Consider the following 16956-nt stretch of genomic DNA (forward strand, 5'->3'; position numbering starts at 1 on the left):
GTCCTTGTTGATAAGTATATTGTTGACAGTTGTAGAGACCAAAAATGGCACTGTCTCTAATGTGTTTGTAGATGTTGTAGAAGTGGCAGGCACATTTAAACATGTATTACTAAAACAGGATACAAGCAAGGCAATTAATACCTTAGCAGAATGAAAAATGGCCCAAAAAATAAACCAACTACATAAACCAACCAGTTTTATAATATCATGGCCTGTAAGCAGTGCATTCCTGCAACCGTGTACAGCCATAGTAGGTAAAACCTCAAATGTCAAGACACATAAAGTTTTGGCCACTGCACATCATGGTGAGAGAGTGCTTGACAGAGACAGCTCTTCTAAAACCTGACCATATGGGAAAGTGGTCTGGTTCTGCATGAACACACAGGCCAAGAACATACCTACTTGCCAAGGCCAAAGCACAGGGATACTAACTGAAGACTGCTGCTCTTCCAGGGGGAGAGGTGTGCTGGAGGAGCCCGGAGCAGACCATGAAGACCAGCGGCTGCTCCTCCAGGAGCCAGACGAGATGGACAGTGGATGAGAAGGGCACCAATGCTAGGAAGAATAGAAGTTCCTACAGGAAATATGCTTTCCCCAGCAGACTGGTTGTCAGAGCCACGTGGATTTGAATTGAACTTACCTTATCGTTAGTCACACCCTCAAACGACATCTGCTGTGAAATACGACAAAGAGCCTCTGTTCTGATCCAGCACCATGATCAGCAGTTTAAAATGACAGCAAAGTGTGAGTAGATTAATGGTTCACCTTTTTTCTGTACTGTCCATCAAACTGCAATCCAAGATGAAGTTTTAACAACAGGCCAGCTCCCAAAAGTCAGCTTTAATGCCCCTCTTTCCAAAATGATTTTTATTAGTCGTTTCCTTCAAATGTTAATAGTAGTAATTTTCATCCTAAATACTAATCAGCAACTTCTGGCTGAGGATTTTCAGAAGTGGAGAAAAACAGCTCAGAATATTAATGCGGATTCCAGTTGTGCAAGACCATAAAAGAATTTGACAGTCAGGAAAATTGAGATGGACCGTGCAATTTTGTTCTATGTGTCTATCATCTTCACCTCACTTAAAGGTAACAACTTGATGAAAGGTTCTCTCTTTAACTGCAAAAGACAATTATTGAACTTGGGTTCCTATTCAAAGCCTTGAATACCAGGCCATCAAATGGTGGCTGGCAGCCAATAGGCACGAGCATACCCACTCCCTTCCTTGTGCCGGAGTGAGGAGACGGCAGCTGTTTGCGTATGTGAGAGATGATGTTCTCTGAGCCTGGCTGAGTTTGGGATTTAACTACACACACCCCAGCACCCTGAGTCCTTCTGAATGGGGCACTATGGCTGCTTGCTTTTCTAGAATTTTCCTGACTGGTGAGTTTATGGTGTGGGTCAACACAGACATCAGGAGAGGAACCTTTAGCATCAACATAGCACATGAAACTGCAATTGCAACTTAATGAAATGGGTATGGAGAGGGGATATTAAAACATTTGTCTGGATATTGGTATTAAAGTATAATTTTAAGTTTTTACGAAGAGATTACTTATTTTACAATTCATTTAATATAGATGAGATTGGGTTTGTAATGTTGCAAATCTTGTGATATTTTGGTATAGCTATGTTGAAACATTCATTGCAAGCAGTCCAACAATGTCACAAATAGGCCTACTTGGAAAAAAGATTTTGAGTACCTCAGATACATTGCACATTTCCTCACAATTCAATAGTGACTGAATGAAGAAGAATTGTGTTGGCTCTAAGACGTACAATTAAACAAAGAGAACATTTTAGATAGCCAAAAAGATTCCTCATTCCAAAACTGAATTTCCTCACTGCAGCATAGTAGCCATCCAACTGAATAAAACAGTTCACATACTTCTCTGCTGCTTAACATGATAATTTATTGCTTATTAAAAGCTACACATGGATCCATACTTTGGATTGACATCCAGAATGTAAACTCCACTTGCCTTGTATAGAGAACTGTGTGTGCAATGCAGTGACTGTAAATACATCTGTGTTTATTCAGCTTTGTTTTATGAGTATGGTCTCCACACACATTCCTCTTGCCCTCTGCATTTGTTGTAGGTGGATAATGATTAAGAATTTTTAAAGCGTCTTAAGGGTTACTTAGATATCTTGCTTTATTTAATTTTATTTTAATTTATTATAATATCACTGTCATTAATGTAAAGTATGAGCACTTAATAAACACATAATTTGATTAATAATGGTCATGCTGCAAATTTAACCATTGCTTTGCTTTACTGTAAAATTGTATATTATGTCCTTCTGTAGCACATATAAATTATGTTTCATGTCACTAAATTCTACAAGCCACTAGTCACAAGTCACGTCACCAAATTCTACACATTCCCCACAATTCCCTGTCCAAAAATCAATCACCACTCCCACGCATCATCACCAGTATATTGAGTACACCTGTTACCTCCAGTATTTAAGCTTTGAGCTCCCCCCTTTCCTGGTGTGAAGTATGGCCATTTTTCTTAATGTGCATACCAGTTTCTTTCGTGAGTGGATTATTCTGTGTACCTACCGTTTGCTATTCCTCGACTTCCCTCTAGCCTGCTCCTTTTGTATTGTCTGTTAATTCCTCTGCTTGCACTCTGGCTCTGGATTTTCCTAATGATTCCGTTTATGCTTCTGGTTGCAACGTCCGTCTGCCCCTGACCATCGCAATGCTCCATGTCCTGTGGCTAATAAAACCTACTGGTCTGCAAAAGCCCGCCTGCGTCTGCTCCCTTACAGAATACTTCGCCTCCTTACGGATGGAGGACCAGGAAGCCACGAAACAATCCGTCTCCTCGCAAGGAAAAATGCTAGGCCAACATCAACAACTCTGGGAGGAGGTCGGTCGTACAGTTGAAATTGTTTCGGAACAACAATCCGAACAATGGGCTCAGATGCTGGAGATGGGAAAAGCCATGTTAGAGATCACTGCACAACCCCAGTCTATGTCGGTGTTCCTTCAACGGGATTTTTCTATACCACAAAGCGAAGAACCGAGCCCCTCTTGGCTAACTCACCAGAACTGATGCAGTGTGACTCATCTTGGCTCACTGCGGAGGAAAGGGAGCATCGCATTCAGAGGGGACTATGTCTATACTGTGGGGCAATGGGACATGTCATCTGGGATTGAGAGCCAGTACCACGCACAGAGAAGGTGAGTTTACCCACCATGGCAATGGCATCCACATCTATGACTATACCTGTTATTATTGAACACCAGCACACCACTTATCTTACAGCACTGATCGATTCAGGAGAGGAGGGGAGCTTCATGCTGGGTTGGTCGAACAACTGGACATTCCCACACAACCACTCCTTAAACGGTTGAAATTGTCTGCCCTAGATAAGAGGCCAGTTGGTAGTATCATTAGCGAACCATGACCATTAAACCAAAAAATTGATTCCTCTCCTAATTAACTGCAATAAAGAAAAAAACATTGAGACGACAGTACAGTTTTAGAAACGCAATAAACAATAACATCTGTACTAGATAACTTCTTAAGCAAAATAAGGTTCCAACAAAATAAGGTTCACAGCTCCATGTTCCTCGGAAGCGGAATATGTAAACAACGCGCACGAGGGCATCAAAGGAATGAATCGAAACTAGCTAGCGGTGGTACGCTAACGACAGCTAGCGTCGCCACAGCGGGCGGAAATTATCATACAGTTAAGCCCGCCCACTAAGAGGGAAGATATGATTGGTCAATTTTACTGTCATTTGAAACTGGTATTGCGCTGAATTATGACTGCCAGGCCCTCTGTAAACGAACAGCGGGCATCACAGTCCTGATAGGGGGAGACAGGCTCACAGGCTTCCACTTAACCCCTCATCTTCCAACACAAATTGAATAGACACGGGTGAATAATTTACTTGCATATATTTTTGTAATTGTTTAGATGTTGATTGTCAAACTGTAAGTAGATAAAATAAAATTGGATTAATTATATTTTATATATTTATGTTTTATGAATTTTTTTAGGCCCTCTGAGAGGGCGTAGAGGGCCCTGACGGTTCCCCACTGCTTAGTATGCATGTGTACTATCCCCATTAAACTAAAAACCAGCAGCTTGTGTCGTCTTTTGTTATATCATCTTCTATGCATCCCATGATATTGTGATTGCCCTGGCTAGAAAACCATGATCCCGAGATCTCCTGGAAGACTAGAGAAATTACTCACTGGTCACCAGGATGTTTTACAAATTGAACATAAACGTATCATCTACCAGTATTAAAAGTTCAGCTCCCGACGTAAATGTTTCACTGCGAGGCGAATAGCAAGATTTGTATTCCATTTATAGTAAAGAAAAGGCTACTAGCCAACCCCCTCACCGAACATGTGATTGTTCCATTGATCTAATAGAAGGAGCAACCCTCCCCGAAAGCTAGAATCTACCCGTTAGGGTTAGACCTTCTACATCACCGTTTCATTAAGAAATTTAAAATGATCCATGATGCAAATCTCCCATGCAACTGTGACTGTGGAAACCATTAGAGTACAGTGAACTCATTGTCGTTTTCAAAAAACCAGTCTGAGATGATTCGCACTTTATGACATGACGCGTTATCTGCTGGAAGTAGCCATAAGAAGATGGATACACTGTGGTCATAAAGGGATGGGCATGGTCATCAACAATACTCAGGTAGGCTGTGGCATTGACACGATGCTCAGTTGGTACTAATAGGCCCAAAGTGTGCCAGGAAAATATCCCCCACAGCCTACCACTACAACCACCAGCCTGAACTGTTGATACAAGGCAGGATGCTTTTATGTTGTTGATGTCAAATTCTGACCCTACCATCCGAATGTCACAGCAGAAATCGATACTCATCAGACCAGGCAACATTTTTCCAATCTTCTATTGTCCAATTTTGGTGAGCCTGTGCAAACTGTAGCCTCAAATTCCTGTTCTCGGCTGACAGGAATGGGCCCCGGGTTTTTTTTTTTTTGTGCCGCTATAGCCCATCCGCCTCAAGGTTCGACGTGTTGTGTGTTCAGAGATGCTCTTCTGCATGCCTTAGTTGTAATGACTGGTTATTTGAGTTACTGTTGCCATTCTATCAGGTCAAACCAGTCTGGCTCTTCTACTCTGACCTCTGGCATCAACAAGACAGTAGATCAGCAGTTTCTGACATACTCAAACCAGCTCAGTTTGAATGCAGCAGATCATCTTGGCCATGTCTACATACATAAATGCATTGAGTTGCTGCCATATGATTGGCTGATTTGGCATTTGCATTAATGAGCAGTTGGACAGGTGTATGCCGGTGAATGTATATATGTATATAGTATATGGTCTGTGGTATACGTGTGAAATACGCAAAGCAAAATCTTTACTGAGAATTAGTAATGCTCATTAAATGTGGCTAGCTAGGAATTTAGACAGAAACTAAAGTTTAAAAAATCCCATATAACACAACACAGTTTCTATCTAAATAGCTAGCTAGGAGACTTAATTAATAAAGCTCTTTAAATGTAGATAACTAGCTATGTTTTAAGAGCTTTACAATTTAAGTTCTGTTCAACGTAATGAGAAACTGTATAACACAAATGTTGCGTATGGCTAAAAACCTAGTCCCTGCATAAAATTATTTGTCCAGAAACACTTCCGTTGTGTTGCGAACCACCTCCGTTGTATTGTGACTGTATTTGAAGCATTTCTGAATTTGCAGCGCATTTCTGAAATGTAGCGCACGTGTTGAAATTGCTTTGCGTATTTGCAGCACGATGGGCTTTCAAGGTAACATGTCTAGTGCTAGCATGTCTGTGCATTCCTGTCCTGCTGATCATAAAGAGGCATTAGCTATGTGGGTCTAATTGGTCCTACTGGACAATGCATAGGGTCTAATTGGTCCTACTGGACAATGCATAGGGTCTAATTGGTCCTACTGGAGAACGCATGGGCTTCTCCGAGATACTCTGGCACCAGAGCTTACAGTTATTTGTTGGGTCTGTTAAAATAAGATGGGGAGGTTTGGAATTCATGTCCATTAGATATTCAAATGTACCAACACATTTCTGGCTGCAGAATATTCAGTATAAAGAAGAGATAAATACATTTATGAACACTGGATAGAGTATAATGTGTTTGTTTGTATTTAATAAAAGCAGTTCTAAGTGACTGATTCTTTTAGTGTATGCAGAAAGAGCGATAAAAAGGTAAGGCAACCGCAGTGCACCTACACATTTAATTTCAGCCACACTGAAATAACAGTATGCTGGACTTGTGCCATGAAGCCTGTATCAGGGCACCACGAGCTGCAGGATTAGGGTAGGGTTCGGGTAGGGTTAAACTTAGGGTTAGAGTTAGGGTAGGGTTAAAGTTAGGATTAGTGTATGGATAAGGTTAGATTAGGGTATAAAGATAGTGTTAAAAATAGGTCTAAGACCTTTAGTTGCTCTGGCTCACCAACTGTTCAAGGGGATTGGATGTGACCGGGGCCGGGAAAGTCGGGGTTTCCGGTTAGGATTGAAGGGGGAAAGGTTGGTTTGAGGGGTCAGGAAGGGGAAGGGTTAGAATCAGGGATTAGGAAGGGGAAAGGCTAGGTTTAAGGGGTCAAGAAGGGGAAAGGTTAGGTTCAGGGGTCAAGAAGGGGAGAGGTTAGGTTGAGGGGTAGGAAGGGGGAAGGGGGTGGGGATTAGGGTTAGGGAAAAGGGTTGAGTTAGGTTTAGTGGTTGGGGTTAGGATTAGGTTTGGGGTTAGGTTTAGAATTGGGGTTAGGTTTTGGGTTGGGTTCAATGGTTGGGATTAGGATTTGGGTTGAGGTTAAGTGCTAAGGGTTAAAAATAAATAAATAAATAGATAAATAAAGAAATAAATATAAGTGCCAAAATACAAATCAAAATCCAAACACCACTCAAAAACACAAATACACAAAGTGAAGTAATATGAGTAATAAATCAATTAAATCCTTCAAGTGAACAAACCAAGTGTGAAAAAAAATCCTAATTTAATCTTAAATAATAATATAAATATATAAATATAAATAAATTAACAAATAATAAATAGTTTTAAACCCGACAATTCCTTAATACGTGGGCCGTTATAGCTGCCGTTGTCAACTACACTTTAGAGTTGTTTTAAGTGAACAGAATTTTTAAAAGTTATTTTGATGACTAATGCAACAAGGATGACACGAGGACGACACGAATTAACAAAGTAATTATTGGATTAAATAAAAAATGTATTATTAAACTGAACAGGTCAACCCCATGTTTACGCCCTGCCAGTTGATTGTAGCCTCCTGCCTGAAAAATTAATTAGGAAATTAATTAGGCCAAATATGCTGCCTGCTATAACGTAACAAATAATAGTACATTCATCATGAAGACATAGCCTACTTACAAGGTTCTACATGCTGTTATGTAAGAATAAGATCGCGTCGACAGTTGCAGGTTTTAGAGCCGTCCTTCTCTGCTCAATGGTTCGTCCCGCTGCGCTGAAGACGCGTTCACTGCGGCTGCTGCTCGCTGGAATGCAGAGGACGGACCGTGCCAGCCTGGCTAGTTTTGGGTATACCAACCCATTGAGCTTCCACCACTTCAATGGGTCCCTGTCGTCCTCCATGACATGCCTTTGAGAATTATATTTGGCAACTTCATCTTCATCTTGATCAATGTCGTCATCTTGATTCTCCCACTCGGCAAAGTCGGCGTCTCTCCTGGGCCTGGCTGCTGGTGGAGTGAGGCCAGTGCTGTCAGCCGCTGCGGCACCTGCAGCATCATCCTCCAGAGGCAAGAGTAGGGTGCGAACATAGGCATGTACTTCGGATATTTCCGCAGCAGTCATCATCCTCAACTTGCTGAATTTTGGCCACAGAAAAAGAGCAACTTTGTGCAGCATGTCCACTTTGATTTTTTGTCGTATGAATTCAGCATGTCTCTGGCGCACGAAGGCTTGCTGTGGAGAGTCGATGGGAGAGGGCTCGCAATGCTTATTCAGTCTCTCATCCCAGAGGCAGACCAGGTTGATAGTTGGGTATTTGTCACCTTCCAGCTCTCTCTGGGCATTATAAAAAGGCTCCAAAAAGGTGACCAGAAAGTCCAATAAGTCTGGGGCGATGTTTTCGATGCGCTGAAGCTCACCGCGCGTCTCCAGCTTCTCCCATAGTTCGTGGAAGATGTCCTGCACTGACTTCAGTGTGAGGTAAACGGTGCTGAATCGTGTCTCTCCCATCTGTAGCACTGTCTTCGATAATTGCGCAACAAGGCCAGATTGTTTGAGATGTTTCACGAGTCCTTTCGCAGCAGATATTGTCTCTCCTATGTCTGACGCATTGTCGGCCAATGCGTCGGAATGGAGACCGTGGCGAAGGACAGTATTAATCAAGTGATCGAGACAAGAAAGTCTCCTATATATTTCCAGGGCTTTGATGATGTTGCTGCCTTCATCTGTTACCCACACTATTTGATTGAGGGAGCTAGGGTCGAGGCCAAATTTGTTCACCAGCAGGCGGATTATCTCCCGTCTGATGTTTTTCCCTGTTTTCGCATCCTCAGTGGAAAACATTGCTGTGGTAAGAGTTTTACCAACTAATGCAAAGTCGTCGGTGACGTAATGACATGTTATTGCGATGTAGCTTATCTTTTTGTAGTCATCAGTCCACATGTCTGTGCTCATTCCCACGTCTCCATTCTTCAGAGCATCTTTGAGGGTCTGTACCAGAACTTCCCTCTTCTCCTCTGCCTTTTCTAGACAAACCTTGGAAACTGTGCTATGGTGAGGCAGGATGGACTGGGCTGATACACGACCATATGCAGCGCCAACGTTGATGAGTTCTTGAGCTAGTTCCTGGAAGCCCTGGCCACTTACAACGTAAAATGGCCTTATGTCCTTACAACAAAACCCAACGCATTTCTCTGTTAGGGCTTGCTTCGCTCTCAGGGGTATGCTTGGAGAAGTAACAAAAGAGGACATTGAAGGCTGACTATCATCCTTTCTGCCATGGCAAGCCTGCTTCATGTGTCTGTTCATTGAAGAAGTACCCGTTTTTTTGCTATCGTAAGTTAGCAGCATGCCACACTTACTGCACTCCACAAAGCCGACACACACATTGTCACTACCCACGACTTGATTAAAATATTTCCATACCTCCGACTTTCCTTTAAAATTGCTTACTTTTAATTCTCCCGTTTTTATTTTTTTCTTTATTTGTTCCATGTTGCACACCAGCCAATTTAACACAGCAGGGCGGGCTCGGTGTTACGCTTGTGGAGGAAAACTGCGCGTGACATGTTGCCTTTTGCAATTTCGTAGTTTGACATGTGGAACTTTGTATACATTAAGAATATTGTCGATATAATATTTCGTCTAATTATTACATAATTTTGCCTCTACCAATTAAGCTAATAGTGATTTTTAAAAAAAAAGCTCGATCACGCCTGGTCCGGTCCGACCCGAGGATAGTGGCGGGAAATACCGGACCGACCCGGCCCGCGGGTCGGGTCGGTTCAAGTTCGGGTTCGGGTGCGGGCAGAGAATCTAAACTCTAAGGGAAAGGGATTGGTTAGGGTTAGGGATGGGAAAGGGGGACGGTTAGAGTTAAAGTCCAGAAAGGGGTATTGATTAGGTTTAGGCGTAGGGTGGGAAATTGGTTAGGGTTAGGGATAGGAGGGGGAGATGGTTAGGGTTAAGGGAAAGGGGAAAGTTCAAAAATAGGAAAGAGGGGAATGGTTGGATTAGGGGTGGGAGGAAGGGGGCCCAGTTGGGTTTAGGGCTGGGGTAGGGAAATGGTTAAGGTTAGGGTTGGGAAAGGGAAATGGTTAGGTTTAGGGCTGGTCCAGGGTTGGGATTAAATCCTAGTGAGTCCCCAAAGTCCGGGGTCCCAAACAAAGTTTGGGACACTCGTTAGGCACTGGCCTACCACAAAGCATCCACTACAACTGTCTCTTCCCATTCTTTGTTCTTGGAATTATACTGTTCTGGGCTGTTCATTCAGTCCCCATGGATACACTGATCCTATTTTGTCTATCTATTCTTTTTCCTTTTTCAATCTGGTCCCACGGGACCAAGTTGGGTTATATTGTAGCCCCATTACTCTCATGGAGTATATCCCGTGTTTTAAAAAGTGTCGGACAATCCAGGTATGTATTTCCTTTTTATTTGTTATATTATATCTATGTTGCCACATTCTGGTGGCTAAATTGTTCTTGGTCTCCCCTACGTACTGTTTATTACATTTAAGGCAATAAATTAAATACACACAATTGGAGATGTTGTGCTGTAAACAGTGAGCAGGTTGACAGTGAGCAGGTTCCTTGTGCGTGGATTAAATATCCAGCGTTTAGGTTCATATTCAGTAAATATTGGACTCTTGCCCAATCGGTCCCTTTTCTGGGGTAATTTACTCCGAACTAAGTAATCCTTCAAATTCCGGTTTTTCCGGTAAGCTAAAATAACCTTATGGTTATCTAAAACCTTCTCCCTTGTCATAAAGGTGTTGAAATTCTCTTTGATTCTTTTGTTTAGAATCATACTTCCCTTAGAAATGGTTGTGATTAGTGGGATTATTTGTTTGTTATCCAACTCCTTTTTCCTTAAAAAGTTGTAAAGACAATCCCTTAAAAAGGACCGGGAATAACCCCGTCCTCCAAGTGCTTTAAAAAGGGTTTTTTTAGCTTTCCAGAAATCCTCTGGTTCTGTACAGATTCTGTAGAATCTTAAAAGCTGCGATTTTATAATTCCCTTAAAAGTATGTTTGGGGTGATAGCTTGACTTAAAAAGCAGAGCATGTGTATCTGTATCCTTAAAATAGACCCTGACATTGAGTTTGTGTTTTTAAAAAGTTCTCCCCCTTGTAGGTCACTGTGTCCAAAAAGTTGACCTTTGTTTTGTGCAGGGCATATTTGACTCTGATGGACAGTGATGTCAGTAACTCTAATCTTACCACTTTTTTCGGTAACGAGTAATATAACGCGCTACTATTTCCAGTCCAGTAATCAGATTAAAGTTACTTATCCAAATAACTGTGCGTTACTATTTTTATTTTCCTTAGTAAAAATATATATTTTTGCTTTCTTCTTGGCTCAGCTCTACTTTTGTGTCTGACCGTAGCGCTCGACTCCGCACGCTGCACGCGACCCTGTGAGAGCGCGAGCACGTTTTACAAGTCATTTTTTGCAGTGTCCTCCCGTAACGATGTGTGGTAGTATAAAGAAACACCCCTCAAAAACAGGGGAAGGAACATTTACCTGAAGAATAATGTTGCACTGTGTTCCACGTTTGAAAAGAGCTGGAATTTTGACTAACGTCACCTACTTTAAAATGCTTGAAGTTGTAATGGTATTTCGTTTCACAAGCTGTCTGACTGAACAGGGGTGGGTTTCCCGAAACGTTCGTAGCGCTAAGTACTTCTTAACCTCGTACGTTTCATACGAGGTTATGAAGTACTTGGCGCTACGAACGTTTCGGGAAACCCACCCCAGTTCGCTTGTATTACGTTTACAAATAAATTTACAAATAATACCGCGCAGCTACACAAACGTAATGTCAGGAGAGTCTTGCCCTTTAAGTGACACTGGGGGGGGGGGGGGGGGGTGGCAGGGTTGTGTTATCAATAAAGTTTCCCTCCTCGGGATTTTTGGATTAAGCAGTTTCTGCCTCGGTTACCGAACCTGCTTCAATACATTGTTACTGTTAAAAATGCACTTCCAATAAAGTGAGTATTGGAAAATTTTATTTTGCTGCTGAATGTAACTACTAAAGTAACTTGTAATCTAACGTAGTTACTTTTAAAATCAAGTAATATGTAACGTAACTAAGTTACTTTTAAAAGGAGTAATCAGTAATCGGATTACTTTCTCAAGGTAACTTAGCCATCACTGCTGATGGAGGGATCGATCTGATTCAGGTGAGTAATGAATTGTTCAAATTCCTTTTGGGTTTTTGACCAGATTCCCCAGATATCATCCAAAAAGCGGTAAAAGTACAGGGGTTTAATTGGCCATGACTCCAATGCTCTCTCTTCCCATTGGGCCATAAAAATGTTTGCGTAAGATGGGGCAAATCTCTTTCCCATTGCCGTCCCCTTTATTTGAAGATAAAATTTGGAATTAAATTCATTCAAGTCATTCTTGTTAAGATTAATTTCTAATAATTTTAATAGCATCTGATCAGGTCTGTTCTTATCTGGATATCTATAAAACCATTCCCGTACTGCTTTTAAACCAGCTGGTGTCTCAATATTCATGTATAAACTCTCTATGTCAATAGTAAAGAGGAGACACTCGGGGGGCAGGGTCACATGTTTAATCCTTTCTATAAAATCATACGTGTCTTTAATATAACTGGGATGCCGATTACTGATCGGATTTAAATAATATTTGATATATTCTGCAGTCGCGTGGGTCTCACTATTGCAATCCGAAACAATCGGGCGGCCCGGCGGCATTTCGAAAGGAACACTCCATGTTTCTGGGTCCTTATGTACTTTGGGGAGAAGGTAGAAAACTCTTTGCCATGGATTGTCCGGTCCTCTCAGGTAACTCTCCTGTTTCTTATTTATGTAACCTTCCATTCGTAATCTAGAAAGGATATCCTGAACCTCTAAAATTGTCTCCATAAAAATTGGCGTGGTAAGTTTTTTATAAAATTCCTCCTGGTTAAGTTGTCGTTCCGCTTCCTTCACATAAGCGTTCCTAGCCATTATTACTGTTAAACTTCCTTTATCTGCCGGCTTAATAACGATGGATTCCATCCGGCGTAGCTGTTCTAGGGCTTGGCGTTCTCCCCTATCCAGATTAGGCGGTATTCTGCCGCCCCAAGGTAAGTTTTTGACCGGATATTTATTCGCTCTAATGATTTTTCTCACCGTGTTAGGGACTTGTGAAAGTTTTGGTGTCCAGTTCGATTTTGGAGTAAAAGGAGGAGGATTAAGAACGGCATCAAATCTAAAATAGTTAATCGTTAAAAGGAGTCTCCTATGATATTCTTGTATATCCAAGGTGAGTTGATTTTTCATATTTTTATTAGTTTTGGGAGTAGGAATAAATGTTAAGCCCTTGTTTAAAAGTTTCAGTTGACTTACTGAAGGTGTGAAGTATTTAGATAAGTTCAATACCTCATCACCTTTTTGTAATCCCGATATAGGGTTTAAAGGGCTACAAAGTTTAAGCATTTAGTCCAATGTTCCAGTATGGCTCTAGCACATGCCGGGGTCCAATGTATGTGGTCTTTGGTTACCTTAAATTGTGTGTGTGGTAACAAAGGTAAATACGGCATGTTCTTTTGTATATATGTATTGATTTCCATCATTACCATTTGTTCTTCTACTTTAAGCGATTTGGCATAATTGATTAGCGGGATGCGGATTGTAGCATTGTGGAATTTGTTGTTTGCTGCTCTGATAGCACTTTGAATTTGTTTTATAGCAGTCCCTTTGACCTGCTGACTATGATGATTAATGCCAAATGCTAATCCAAAGTCCGGGGTCCCAAACGAAGTTTGGGACACCCGTTAGGCACTGGCCTACCACAAAGCATCCACTACAACTGTCTCTTCCCATTCTTTGTTCTCGGAATTATATTGTTCTGGGCTGTTCATTCAGTCCCCATGGATACACTGATCCTATTTTGTCTATCCATTCTTTTTCCTTTTTCAATCTGGTCCCACGGGACCAAATTGGGTTATATTGTAGCCCCATTACTCTCATGGAGTCCAAAGGGGTCAAGAAGGGGAGAGGTTAGGTTGAGGGGTAGGAAGGGGGAAGGGGGTGGGGATTAGGGTTAGGGAAAAGAGTTGAGTTAGGGTTAAGGTTGGGTTTAGGGTTAGGGATCAGGAAGGTTAGGGTTAGGATTAGGGTTAGGGATCAGGAAGGGTAGGGTTAGAGTTGGGGTTAGGGTTAGGGCTAGGGTTAGGGATCAGGAAGGTTGGGGTTAGGGTTAGGTTGGGGTTAGGGTTAGGATTGGGGTTGGGATTGGGGTTAGGGTTAAGGTTAGGGTAAGGATTAGGGTTAGAAGTTGGGGTGGGCCCATGGGGAAGAGGCAAGGTAAAGTTTTAGGGTTGATGGGGATTTCTGAGGGGGACTTATACATATTTTTTTAAATATATGTGGGGAAGGGAGAATTGGAAGATATGAGAATCAGAGAGGTGGGTTGAGGAAGAAAAATGTGTGTGGGTTAGAGTGTGGAAGACCGAGATCCAGAGGTCCCCGGTTCCAGACCAGGAGGCCGAAGACGCAGTAGGGGTGATCCTTTTCTAACCTGCATCCACATGAGTTGGTAAGTTCTGCTGGATAGAAAGGTCCTATAGATCAGTATTATAACAAGTACACCATTAACAAGGTAAGAGGAGGAGAGAGGGAGTGTTGGATGAGATGGATCATCAGGGTTCCCCATGGCCTGTAAGTGCTAAGGAAGATAAGTGCTGATAAAAATAGATGCAATCAAAATTCAAAACGAATTCCATGCACGTAAAAATTATATAAATCCAAAAAACCTTTAAGAGAAAAAGAAAAGGGCAAAACCAAACCATACAAAAACCAGTTAAAACCATGGGGAAAACCATCCTTAGAGTCCATCCTAAGTGCAAATCTCCCTCTGTGTTCTATTATCCTAACTCCCATGTGACCCTCCCTGTTCTACTGTTCAGGGCTAGGGGTTCTGATGTTAAAACCCCTTGGTGTGTACGTGTTAAGTAAATTGAGTGCCATTCCCTCCTGCGTCTCTGTAGTGGAGTCCATGTAATGTGGGTCTCCAATACCATTATGTGAAGGTACGTGATGCCCACGTGTGCAAAATGCCCTGTAAGTGGTGTAGGTGTTGTATTTTTTTAAATTTTGTATATATGTTGAGATAATCTAGTAGGTATTTGGTGTCCCGTCTCCCCTACATATTTCTTGTTGCAGTGTTTGCAGATAATCATGTAAACTGCATTCTTGGTCTGTAAGCTGGTGCCCTGTGGGAGGAGGTGGCCCTGGGGGACGTCTGGCAAGTGATGATCGTGAGATTCGGTCCAAAGGACTCGTTCCTGTTGGAAATGGTGGCCCAGTGGGTCCCTAATTCCTTGTGAACCTATGGGTAAAGTGGAGTGGACCAGAACATCTTTAAGATTTTTATTCCTCCGGTAGGCCGCAACCAGCTGGACTCCTCTCAGAGGTGGATGTAGGTCCTGAGCCCTTTGGAAATCACGTCTCACGGTTCTGTTCAAAGAAAGTGACACATTATTATAAGTAGTGATAAATGGTAAGACCAACTGGCGGTCTGGCTCCACGGTAGGTGAAACTGATCTGATTTGTTGGAGGGTTTGGGATTTGATATACCGGAGGAAACGTTTTGAATAGCCTCTATGTCTAAGGGCCCTGAATAGTATTGTAGTGGCTTCTTCTACATGTTGAGGTAGAGAGCACAACCTATGGAACCGGATTAATTGTGATTTTATCAGTCCCCCAAACGTATGTTTTGGGTGATAACTTTGTTTGTGAAGTAAACAATGAGTATCTGTAGGTTTAAAAAATACTTTAGTGTTTAAAGTTTTATTCCCATGTTCTGAAGTTGTGAAGAATACTGTCATATCCAGAAAATCTATATTCTCAGTGTGTGTGTATGAGCCTTAAGGTTTATAGTCTTGTGGTGATTATTAGCTATCTTAATGAAGTGATTGAATGTTTCCCTACCGTGGGACCAGACCCCAAAGATGTCATCCAGGTACCTATAATAGACGTCCGGTTTATGTGTCAGTCTGCTGAAAAGTGTTTGTTCCCAATTGGCCATATATATGTTTGCATATGCCGGTGCAAATTTTTTACCCATAGCTGTCCCCTGTATTTGTAAATAGACCTGTGAGTGGAATTCAAAATCATTTCTGGTCAGACTGATTTCCAAAAGACTCAGGACCCCTCCATCTGATCGCTTTGGATCTGGGTGTGTCCGGAACAACTCTCCCACGGCCTCCAAACCTAGCTGCGTATCAATGTTGGTGTATAATGAGACTATGTCTGCAGTGAACAAGAATGCAGTGTGTGGAAATGATAAATTCTGTATTTTATCAACAAAGTCATAGGTGTCCCTGAGGTAGCTGGGGTATATTTGAGACAATGGATTAAGAAAGTGGTCTATATATTCCGCTGTCCGGTAAGACTCGCTCCCGCAATCCGAGACAATCGGTCGGCCCTGGGGTACCTCAAATGGGATCGTCCATGCTTCCAAATCTTTATGTATTTTGGGTAATAAATAAAACCGGCGTGTTCTGGGTTGATTAGGGCCAATCAAAAACAATTTCTGGGAATAATTAATATAGCCCTGCTCCTGTAGATTCTGATAAATTGTGATCAGTTGTGACTGGGTAGCTATCTGTATACTATGTGGTAATTGTGAATAATATTGAGGGTTGCTTAGTTGTCTATGAGCTTCAAACAAATATTGCTGTTTATCCATAATGACTATTGATGAGCCTTTGTCTGCTGGTTTAATGATTATTTCCGAGTTTGTTCTGAGTTGCTGAAGGGCCTGTCTCTGTAGTTGTGTGAGGTTGTCTGTAATTGTTGTAGTGTGTATGTTCTGTCTGGCTGTCCAATAATTCTTACGAATCAGTCTCTTAATCAGTGAAGAAATTAAATGTTCCTGTGGTGTCCAAGTGGATTCACTAGTGAATTGGGTAAACTGGGTGTTTTGAGTGTAGTCAAAATAATCTAATAATTTGAGTCGTCTGTTGAAAGCATGGACGTCGTCCCGGAGTTCCCCCAAGGCCGCTCTCTGTGGGGTAGGAATAAACGTGAGGCCCTTACTCAGCAGCTCCTGTTGATGGGCTGTGAGTGAGAAAGTTTTCGAGAGATTCATCACATTATTAACGATGTCTGGTCATGTAGAACACCTTTTAGGACTAGTCAGTTTAACTGGTCCACCCAGTACTCAAAAATCGCTTGCGCCGTTGCCGGAGTCCAATGGACCGGATCTCTAGGGTCCACCTTAAACCTCAAAGGG

The 16956-nt window shown here is 42.0% G+C and overlaps 1 protein-coding gene across 3 annotated transcripts in view; it reads left to right on the forward strand.

Annotated features, from left to right (window-relative positions):
- uts2r (urotensin 2 receptor) overlaps window positions 1-3882 on the forward strand; it is a 38560-nt gene extending 34678 nt beyond the window's left edge. For 2 of the 3 annotated variants that reach the window (XR_013129916.1, XM_076999192.1), the window contains one exon: window positions 454-2232. The gene's annotated coding sequence lies outside the window, so the exon portion shown is untranslated. Of the gene's footprint in view, window positions 1-453; window positions 2233-2779; window positions 3195-3279 lie in introns of those variants that run through there. The other variant, XR_013129917.1, reaches the window with a different exon arrangement.
- Window positions 3883-16956: the final 13074 nt, after the last annotated feature.

Source organism: Brachyhypopomus gauderio, chromosome 3, assembly GCF_052324685.1.
Source record: "Brachyhypopomus gauderio isolate BG-103 chromosome 3, BGAUD_0.2, whole genome shotgun sequence".
Taxonomy (NCBI): Eukaryota; Metazoa; Chordata; class Actinopteri; order Gymnotiformes; family Hypopomidae; genus Brachyhypopomus; species Brachyhypopomus gauderio.